At 37.1% G+C, this 11,406-nt stretch overlaps 1 long non-coding RNA gene across 4 annotated transcripts in view; it reads left to right on the plus strand.

The window, feature by feature from the left end:
* The window catches only part of LOC119252736 (uncharacterized), a 111,499-nt gene that overhangs the window by 4,258 nt on the left and 95,835 nt on the right, over positions 1 to 11,406 (plus strand). For all 4 annotated transcript variants that reach the window (XR_008553307.1, XR_008553305.1, XR_005126906.2 and 1 more), the window contains exon 2: positions 2,188 to 2,295. This is a non-coding gene — a long non-coding RNA (uncharacterized LOC119252736). The remainder of the gene's footprint in view (positions 1 to 2,187; positions 2,296 to 11,406) is intronic.

Raw genomic sequence — 11,406 nt, forward strand, 5'->3', positions numbered from 1 at the left:
ACTGTTAGATAATATGGTTGGACTATGTTTGTTTTATGAGAAACGACTTAAAAAGATACTGCCAAACTGTCTTCCAAAGTGGCTATATCATTTCCCACTCCCACTAGCAATGAGTAAATGTTTCTTTGGTTCCACATCTTGCTGCCATATTTTATTATAGGTTTTTAAATTTTAGTCATTCAAACAGGTATGGTTTCCTTTTAAATTGACCCAGTTGGTTGTGTATTTAAAATAACCGGTTTTTGGTCCAACCACTATGGAGAGCTGTGTGGAGATTTCTGGACCTACTAAACATAGAGCTTCCATATGATCCAGCAATTCCACTCCTAGGTATTTACCCAAAGAACACAGAAACATCAATTCCAAAGAACACCTGCACCCCTATGTTTATAGCAGCACTATTTACAATAGCTAAGCTTTGGAAACAGCCCAAATGCCCAAAAATAGATGACTGGATCAAGAAGATGTGGTACATATATACCATGGAATATTACTCAGCATTCAAAAAAGATAAACACATGCAATTTGCAGCAACATGGATGGCGCTGGAAGGGATCATGCTCAGCGAAATAAGCCAAAAAGAAAAAGAAAAATACCGGATGGTCTCACTCATAGCAGGAATCTAGAAAACTTAAATAAGGGATCAGGAAAAAGAATAACTACAAGAAAGTGAAAATCAAAATCAACAAAAAACTATGAACCAGAGACACTTATTGGGGGGTGGGGGCCGGGAGGGGAGGGATTGGGGTCAGAATGGGGCATGTGCAGTTGTATGGGGGAATATAAAAATAAAATTTATTATTTAATAAAAAAAAAAGAAAAAAAAATAAAATAACCAGTTTATGCACTGGAAAAGTGTTCTTAGCTAAATAAAAGACAGGAAGCATCTCCAAGCAAAAGAGGACAAACTTTCATATAGTTGCTGTGTCCCAAGTCCTGTAGTTTAAAAAATGGTTGAAGCAATGTCTAAATATTTCTAGTAAATTCAGGGATAAGCTCCCTTTACAAAAGCTGGATTGCATTCGATTCATTAGACAATAAACTTTTACTAAAAGCTTCATCTCTTGAATGAAACGACACACAACAAAGAGTTCTGGAAAGTGACCCAGAACATGGAGAGGATAGTGAGTTGGGAAGGAAGGTGAAAGGGTAGCATCTTTGGAATTAACAGCTGAATATGAAACATAGTTTTATATTTAATGAGCTGGATGCAGTAAAATCATTATTTAAACTTTTATGATTTAGTTACTTGCTGTAAAACTGGGAAAAGAAAGTTAACAGGATTGCTTTGACCTTTAAAGACTTTGTTTTTAAAAAATACCTATTATCTTGCTCTTGGTTGCATAATAGTCTCCTCTCCCCCTTAAAGTGTTCTCCACCTGATACATGATAAATAGAAATTAATTTCAGTAATCAGAATTTCTTAGTCTAATGAAATAGCTGAAATAGCCTCTGGACACATGAAATAACTAAATTGTAGTTTCATTTTTTAATATGTTTTAAAGAGATGGAACATAGCATATGTAAAACTCCGACATTTCAAACAAAACCTGCAAATTTCAAGACTGGTATATGCTAAAATTTCCAGTGGTTTGGGATTTCCCTGGAGTAGCCAGAAATGAGATGTTGGTTTCAAAAGCAAACTCATAAAATATGCAATAATATAGATTCTAGAAAATGGGCAATTGGCAGAGCTAAGTTACAGTAATTCACCATCTTAGGGTTGGCAGAAATGTATGTGCAATGACTGTAATGTTAAAAACCAGGCTTGATAATCCTTGGTTCTTTCTCACATAGTTTTTCTTCTAAAACAGAAGAATTTTATGTGAATTATTTGTTTTAAATATTAGCAATAGCAAATGAGGCCACAGATGAGACATTTAATGGGATTTCCTAATCTTTCAGGAAATTATTTCAAAGAGACAGAATTTATTATGAATAACCAGGTATAATAGAATCACATTTTTAAAAAGCATGGCAAGAAGATGCAAGAAGTGTCTCTGAATATCCACTCAATTTCCAAAGAAGTTCAAAAGCAGGGGGAAAGCTGGGGCCAGGTTAGATCCTCAAAACCAAACTGGATGCAGGGCAGAGGCAAATAGTTCCAGAAAGACAGGTTCTAAAGTCTGGCAATCCAAGTGATGACCTCTCTTATTTTTTTGTTCTTTTCCCTTTGGGAATTCCTAGAAACTCACAGAAGCTTGAAACCTGCCTATGAATTCCAAGTTAAGCACTTCTGCTTTTAGAGAAGAGATCACAACAACCCCTGAGTTGCAGAGACCGAAACTTTAAAAGGTACTGTCCTTTTTAGTATGTAGGTAACTTATTTATATGAGATAATCAGTGGTTAGAAAAGGAACACTTATTAATGATTGAAAAATAACTTGAAAATTCCTAATGTGAAATTTGATGGTTTAGATAAGAGTTTGATTGAAAATGAAGCCATGGAATAACTTTTCATCTCTTATCTGGTGAAAGCAGAACTTTTAATCATACTATCTACTGAGCAATATCATTCTGATTTGCAATTTATCTTCAAAAAAGGACTAGTTTTGGAGGTAAATGTGAGACCTGATAATAGCCAGCCTGATAATTAACATAGAGCTGGCAACAAAACCCAAAGCAAGGCATTATAAAGATGGAATAATAAAATCAAGTTGTGAATAATGCCACTGCCATCCAGCATTAATTGATGTGCAAAAGCATGAAGAGTTCCCAGGAGAAAAGAATTATTTAAATGCAAATTTTTATTATTACTACTGCTTAAATTGTTGTAATAAATTCATGAAAATAAGACATCTTTCTAGCTTAATGCAAATATAAACCCTAATAAAATATTTATAAGCCACATACCAACAGTTTTATCATTTGGCATTTAAACTGGTAAACAAAACAAAACATTTCTTCAGTCCAAGAGCAGACCTATTCAGTACAATTTAGAACCACACAAAAGAATTCTGATGATATTTGGTTTGAAAACTATAGAGACCTCTGCATACCTCTGCAGGAGATAAAAGGTCATACTTTGAAAGGCATGACTTTTAGGGTCATTCTCTTTGGCAAATTGGAAGAATAGAAGCACTTTGGGTAGCTCTTTTTCTGACAGGTGACCATTTTGGTTTACATGCTACATCTAAAATTATTTTTATGCATATCACTATGCAGTTTTACTGCATATCACTACTTGGGGATTTCTTAATATCTTTTTATATGAACTTCACCACTTTAAGTGTGAAGAAAAAGTGTAGTGAATATAATGTTGCAGCACAAACTAAAACTGGAACACCAAGGCTAACAAGAAGCAGGATTATTGCACCAGTGCTGGCTCACTGGATTCACATCCCAAGGCTGAACCCCATTTGCAGGAAGTTATGGTCTTATATACACTTTTAGTTTCTACAAGGTTCTGGGTAGGTTTGCAAATCATGGTTTTACATGGTCAGCTATGACATGATCACATACAAGATATGACATGATCGCCTTGTATACCAGGTATACCTGGTATACTTTGTATGATCACATACCTGGTATATATGTGAATTGTATACCAGGAAGTGAGCTGCATACCAAGAAGTGAGTAAAAGGTTAGTTAAAAGTTAGCTGTCACAGGTCCATCTTGCTTCAATGTAAGTTCAGGAAATGACCGCTAAAGCCTTAGAGCATTCCAGTGTGAATCAGGAAATCATGTGACTGTCTAGTGAAGAAATAAAACTTCTTATAATGTTGTGTGGGAAACAAATATAATAGAAAATATTACTATTAATGACCATTATAAGATGACATATGATGAAATCATTAAAAATAGCTTGGCACTTAACACATTTGTAATGAAAATATGTAGGCATGTGATTCCTGTATCTTTTAATGTGTTATTACAGATATGTGATTCTCCAGAATAATAACCCCCTACAATGGCTTTTATCATTTGCTACCCCTTATATATTTATGCACAGCACATCCTAAATTACTATGGTCAATAGGTTCTTGGAAAGTTGGACTTTAGGCAAAATGATGTATAACTAAATCAGGTCCTCATTTAATAATGTCCTTTCATTCAACAATGGCCAGAATTTTTTCCCCATAATCACCTATAGGCAGTTCCCACAGTCCATTGTGTTGCCTCCCTACTTTCTTCCCACTCCTTTCCCTCCCCTTTTCCCTTGGTAGCCTCAGTTCTATAGTCAGATTTCTAGGGTTTGTTGTTAGTGTGGGTTCATCTGACCCTTTGGTTTCTCTATATTACACATATAAGTGACACCATCTGATCTTTTGTCTTTTCCTTCTGATTTACTTTGCTTAGCATAATCTCTTCCAGTTCCATCCATGATGTATTTTAGCAAATGACAAGAGTTTATCTTTTTGATCACTTAGTCATATACATACACAATGTAATATGTATACCACATCTTCCTGATCCACTCATCCACTCCTCTGTATTTGGGCACTTAGGTTGTTTCCATAGCTTTGCTATTGTAAATTGTGCTATAGTAAACATAGGAGTGTATGTTTCCCTTAATTAGTGTTTTTGTATTCTTTGGGTATATACCTAGGAGTGCAATTGCTGGGTCATATGGTAGATCCATTTGTAATATTTTGAGTCACTTCCATACTGTTTTCCATAGGCAGTGGACTAGTCTACATTCCCACAACAGTGTATGAGGGTTCCTTTTGCTCCACATCCTCACCAATACTTGTTTCTGATCTTTTTGATATGGGCCATTCTGACTGGTTGTGAGGTAGTTTTTTTATTGTGGTTTTGATTTGCATTTTCCTGATGATAAGTGATGATGAACACTTTTTCATGTTCCTGTTGGTCATCTCTGTCTTTGGAAAAGTTTAACCCTTCTGCCCCATTTTTGATTGGATTATTTGTTTTTGTTGAATTGTTTGATTTTTTTTTTTTAAGATTTATTTATTTATTTATACAAGCACTGGGTACAGTCAGAAGCGCAGGAGGGCGAGAGAATTCACCAGAGTCAGAGCGGGGAGCAGAGCAGGCAGAAGGACCTAAGTACACTGCTGAGGGGAGCAGCGGGCGGCAGGAGAGGTCTGCACAAATATTTTCTCCCCTTCAGTAGGTTGCCATTTTGTTTTAATGATGGTTTCTTTCACTGTGCAGAAACTTCTTTGTTTGATGTAGTCTTTTTTTTTTTAAGATTTTATTTATATAAGAACTGGGGTACAGGTCAGAGGCACGGGAGGGTGAGAGAATTCACCAGAGACAGAACGGGGAGCAGAACAGGCAGATTGACTGAAATCCACTGCTGAGGGGAGCAGCGGGTGAGACAGGAGAGATCTGCTGCCATGTGGGTCACCACCCTGGCCAGCGATCAAACTCTGCCGTGGCTGAGGACAGCTTCATAGTGCTGTGGCTTAACCCTTTGTGCCACCAGAGAGGTCCCTCATGTAGTCTTGATTGTTTATGTTCTCTTTTGTTTTTCTTATGCTGGAAACAAATCCACAAACACATCTCTAAAGTGTGTTTTGTCTATATTTTCTTCTATGTATTTTATGATTTCAGGTCTTATATCTAAGCTTTTTATTCATTTGGAGATGATTTTTTGTGTATGGTGTAAGATAGTGGTCTACATTCATTCTTTTGCCTGTGACTGACCAATTTTCCCAACACCATTTATTGAAGAGGCTTTCCTTGCTCCAATCCAATATATATTTTTGGCTCCTTTGTCATGGATAACTGGCCATATAGGTGTGGGCTTATTTCTGGGATCAGTTCTATTCCATTGATCTGTGTGTCCTGTTTTGTCCCCGCTCTGACTCTGGTGAATTCTCTCGCCCTCCTGCGCTTCTGACTGTACCCAGTGCTTGTATAAATAAACTATACAACTATAGCTTTATACTATAGTTGAAGCCCATGAGGGATTACTTTTAAATGATTGGCTAAATCAGAAGAAACTACTTTTAAGTGGCAAGATCAAGTGTTTTCTGTCAATATTGGAAAGGAGATGGGAGAGCCAGAGATCACTGACCAGTTAAAAGATTGTGTGTTTCACATATATCTGGTGAGCATCTTCTCAATTTATGCCAGCTGCACATTGTATTCATTGTTTTTCAAAAATAACTTAATGAGCATTTGCACATTTACTCATTGGACCAAGGATGCTTTTTGCACAGAAAAAAATAATTATAATTGAAGTATGCAAACTGCTTTGGGTGAGGGAGAGGAGTTTCTGAGCTATATACTTTTGAGAAAAATTAAACACGCAGATCAGTCTAAACTAAATAAGGTTGCAAATTTTCAACATATAGAGTAATCTTGGAACCTGAAAAATAATAGCTATGTGTTTTGAACAAGTACTACTCAAACTCATTTCAACAATATCAGCAAGACATATTGCTTTGAAAATTATTTAAGAAATAAAAATTCTGTATCAAGGGAAGAAATGACACTATATTACAGATTTTGTATTTTATTTCATGATAAAACTACTGATGGCACTGCATAATTGAAGTCAAATTTGGGGGAGATTCAGGAACAGATGCAATTACTTTCCTTCTACTCAACAAATATTTACTAAGCAGCTACAAAGTGCCAGGCACAGTTCCTAAAAGATGACCATAGATGGGTAGGGAAGTTTCAAAATATAATTCCCTTTCTTAGGGAAACAGATACTGTGCTTGTGCCTTGGTTAAGCTTTTATCTCAGATGAACCAGTTTATATCCCACAGTACTACCCTATTCTTCAGAAACTCCAACTTACATCAAACCAAAAAATATCTTCTGTATCTTGGTGATCTCATCTGCTACCATTTGAAGAAACTTCAGTTTTCAAAAAGTTTCATTGTATCTAAGTTTTCTCTTAGAAAAGAGAGAAAACAGCACTAGAAGGGACACTGAATTAACTTACCTGTAACATAAGGGGAGGTGGTTGTGGTAGGTAAAGCTTGAGGGTGAGATTTACTAAGCTTCCCAATAAACTTTTTGGAGTGATCTCCAGTGAGCCATGGAAATATCTGAAATGCAGCTGGACAGATGCAGAATTTAAAGACGTTATTTAAAACTGCATCAAAGAGGGGCCTCCCTGGTGGCGTGAGGGGTTAAGACGCAACCTATGAAGCTATCCGCAGGCTGTGCAGCACGAGTTTGATCCCCCTGCTGGCCAGGGAGCAACCCACATGGCTCAACAGACCTCTCCTGACTCGCCCGCTGTTCCTCTCAGCAGTGTACTTCGGTCAGTCTGCCTGTTCTGTTCCCCAGTCTGTCTCTGGTGAATCCTCTCACCCCCCACACTTCTGGCCTGTACCCCAGCTCTTGTATGCATAAATAAATAAATCTTTTTTAAAAAAAAAACCTGCATCAAAGAAGCTTGACCAAGCTTGACCATCATATAAACCAGTTATTTTTTTTAAACCTTTTTTTTATTATTATTTTTAAGATTTATTTATTTATTTATACAAGCATTAGGTACAGTCAGAAGCACAGGAGGGTGAGAGAATTCACCAGAGCCAGAGCAGGGAACATAAAAGGCAGACTGATGAAGTACACTGCTGAGGGGAGCAGCAGGCGGCAGGAGAGGTCTGCGCGCCATGTGGGACCCTTGCCGGCGGCTGGGGATCGAATTGGCGCTGCAGTGGCTGTGGGCAGCTTCGCAACCCAGTGCTCAACCGCTGCGCCACTGGGAGGCCCTAAGCTTATACTTATTTTAATGGAGTTACATTTAATGGCACATTTCACTTGTCAACCATTTTGCAGCTCAAGCTTGTTTCTAATAATTTGGAAGAAGGATTGATGTTTGGATAATGTTCCTCAATACTTTCATTAACAGATTATGTATCACTAGCATTTTGGCTTTGAGGTCTTTCAATTCAGATTGGGGACATTTTAGTTCTCGCCCTTATTTATGTCCCTTGGGACCATCATCAGGAGATGGCCAGTATAGTGCGAACAATGCAAGTACACTGACTTTCCTTGACTGTGATTCACTGTTTCTAACCTTCATCCATAAAATGGGATTCTTCCAAGGCACAAGCAAATGAAATCATTTGTAGGCACAGGCTTTGTAAACTGTTGTGTTAAAGAGATATAAGATATTGTTTGGTAATTAATATAACTTGGGAGATAATTTTATATTTAATGCATGCTAATCTCAACTTAGATGACTCAGAACATCTGATGTTATATCCAATGGAGCTAAAGTCCTATAATAAATTATGTTACAACATTATATTTGGAATCCTAGAAACAAAATAAAATTACATTTAGTTGGATCACCAAAACTTGAAATAAAGGGAAAAAATATAGTTCAAAAACATCAGCTCTTAAAGAGAAAAATGTTCCCTGTCAATCTTTAATAGCTAGTGGGTTTTAAAACCAGTCAAATTTAGCATAATAATAAAACGTCAAATCTATGTTCAAATCATGCTGATATTATATGCAAATGTACAACCTAGTATGAAAATGATGGTAATACTCATAGTGAGATGACTAAGAACTAAACTAACTATTATTTCATTTTTTTCACATCTCTTCATTGTAAGATTTTTGGTCTTGAAATAATACACATAACTATCAAATTAAACATTATTTTATTATAATAGGTCTGTATGATACTGATATTTATTTGTATTTTTACTGATATGTATATGTTAAATTATAGTAGAATGAAGAAAATAATAGAATTAATTGGGCCCATTGATTTATATAATTATTAAAAAAACTATTATCATCTATTAAAAGTAATATTAATTTGTGAACACTATTTCTGAAGGTTAATTCTTCTTTAACAATGTGAATTTTAATGAAACGTGGAATAGTTAGAAAATGAAATCCAATCCCACATATATATGTTACTCTTTGTCAAACCAGAAGTCTCAAGTATACATAATGTTGTATAATGTGTTACTGTGTTGCTGTTATAAATATGTGTGCTCTCTGCCTACTACATATTTCATATGACTCTTGCCAGCTTAAATGAGGGATTTCACTTTGTAACAGCTCTGTCAAATCAATTCTGCTTTCTGGTTCTGTGCAGTGTAACAGTATGACATCCAGATGAGCAGAGAGCAAAAGAATTTCCTTCTGCTCCTTAATTAAAGAGGAGAGAAATCCATAAGCATTTTAACCCATAAGCACTCAGAGAGCATCAAGCCCCTCAAAGGCAGTATAATGTCAGTACCTTGAGTTCCTAAGGGTGCAGAATCCAGGGCAAATCATACAGGTTCCTTCTCAGATTTGCATAGAGGTCAAATCAGGTTCAAAGGAATAGCACCCCCACCCCAGCCACCAGAGGTTGGGAAGCCCCTAAATATCCAAAAGTACAAACTGCAAAAGAAGCCTGCAGTCTTTGGACTTGCCTTGGTGACTGGGGTGAGGGTGTTTTTGGTTCATTTTATGCCAAATCTACTTCCTTTCCCCTGAGCCTCTTCTCAGTGTCTTTCCTGCCTGTGAGATTTAGGACAGAAAATCACAAAGAAATCGCCCCAATTCCTTCAAGTCGTAGGGACAATGCTTGGCCAAGGCTGGCTTCCTGGGAACCTGACTTGTGTAGTCACAAAGGGCCCCAGGCTCACAAGAGCCTGGAACTTTATATAATGCTCTACTGTCTTGGTCTGCATATTCTCAATTCTCATTTACTTATGATTTGGTATACAAAATCATAAAACATTTTTAACACAGGAAAGCAATCATCTTTGATAAAAGAGAACTGAAGGGATTTAGGGCTGGAAACAATTAAGCTGAGCCCAATTTTTTAAAAGGAAATTCAATTTTAAGTGCACCATGATGTTGTACATTAGAGGTACTTTCCCAGGATATCAGTGGTTTCTTTTCTTCTGCATTGATTAGAGTATTTTGAGATTATAAAGTGTGGCTTGCTAGATATTGCATACCAAACAGAGTAGCTACATAGAGGTCACTATTGGGGTTTTAATTTTTTGTTTTTAAAGATAAAACCTGAGTGCAAACGAAGGTACTGGAGAATGCTATCCCTCTTAATACCAAGGGAACTTGCCAGTCCTCCATGAAAATGTGGAGATGGTGAGGTTTCAGCTTTCACAGCATCTCTTTACCCTTCTTTCAGCATCCCTTTACCTTGTTAGCTTTGTACCCTTCCCTTCTCACTCTAAAAGTGGTTGGGTTTCTGGAAAACTTACATATAAATGCTCCCTCTGCCACATCATATGAGCAAAAAGATCTACATCCTTTATTTGTGACTTTGTTCTCAGTTGACTTTTATGGTTAGACAGCTATCTGATAACTAACCCCTGTTAAAGTATTAGCTGGTACTAATTGAAAGTCTGATTTCTATCTGGGATACCCTGCATTTTAGTATTTAATGTCACAAAATCTCAAAGACTCAAAGGATTTCTCCCATTGTGAAGCCCCCTAGTCAGCCAGTGGGTGCTTTCTATAGGCCTTCAGTTGTACCAGGCAGAGAGCTGCTACTGCATCTGTTCATGACAACCATGCATGAGACAGAAGAAACCCACTCTATTTCTTTGCTTCATGCCAAACTTGAATAGCTCAGTAGCTCATCCAGACTAATGATTCAGACCTTGTCACACTGTCCCACATCCAGCAGATGCTAACATACAAAAAAAGTAATGTACTTTACATAACTCCACTACTTCTTCCCCCATCCTCCTTGCTTTCTTTCCTAGGTCATTGAGAAAATAGAAGCAATCATGAGAAAACTTTCTCAAGCTCCCATCGTATCTCTCACTTGCCAGAAAGTGCACATTATGTATTCTGCTTTCTCTTCTTATAATTAATTGTCCCTGTTCCTGCTTTAGTTCACTGGATCCATCGTCACTCACTTACTCAAGATTATCACTCCAGCAATTCAGTTTCTCTTCTGGATCGTTCCCATCACCATGAAATATGCTATTATTTCCCTTGTCTTAAAAAAAAAACATTCTTTCTCTTGACACCACCTTTATTTATTTCCCTTTATTTAAAAAATCCTTGAAAACTTATACATGTCTTTCCAAATTCTTGCCTCTCATTTCACTTCAGCCGACTAGTTGTTTTAATTCCTGGTTACTCCATAAAAACTACTTCTGTCAAGTTCATCAATGACCTCTGTCCTGGTCAAGCTCTGAGCTCCTATGACCTGACCTGCAGACTTACTTGGGACTGTTCACTGCGCCCTTCTCCTTAGAGCACTTTCTTGACTTGGCCTCTAGGACCCCACACTTCTGATTTTCTTCCTACTTCACTTTCTACCTTCTTGGGTCCTTTAGAAATTCTTTCCCATCTCCTATCCTCTTAACAGTGGAGTGGTCTTGAACCATTCTTCTTCTGAATCCATACTCCTTCCATTGGCCTTCTCATTTGGCCTCATGGCTTTAAATATCATCTATGCAAAATACTCCCAAATCTCCATCTCCAACCCAGACCTTTCTTTCTCTTGAACTCTAGACTCATCCAACTATCTACTCTACCTCAAT

This window comes from Talpa occidentalis, unplaced genomic scaffold, assembly GCF_014898055.3.
Source record: "Talpa occidentalis isolate TD23 unplaced genomic scaffold, MPIMG_talOcc4v2.1 talOcc4.2, whole genome shotgun sequence".
Lineage (NCBI taxonomy): Eukaryota > Metazoa > Chordata > Mammalia > Eulipotyphla > Talpidae > Talpa > Talpa occidentalis.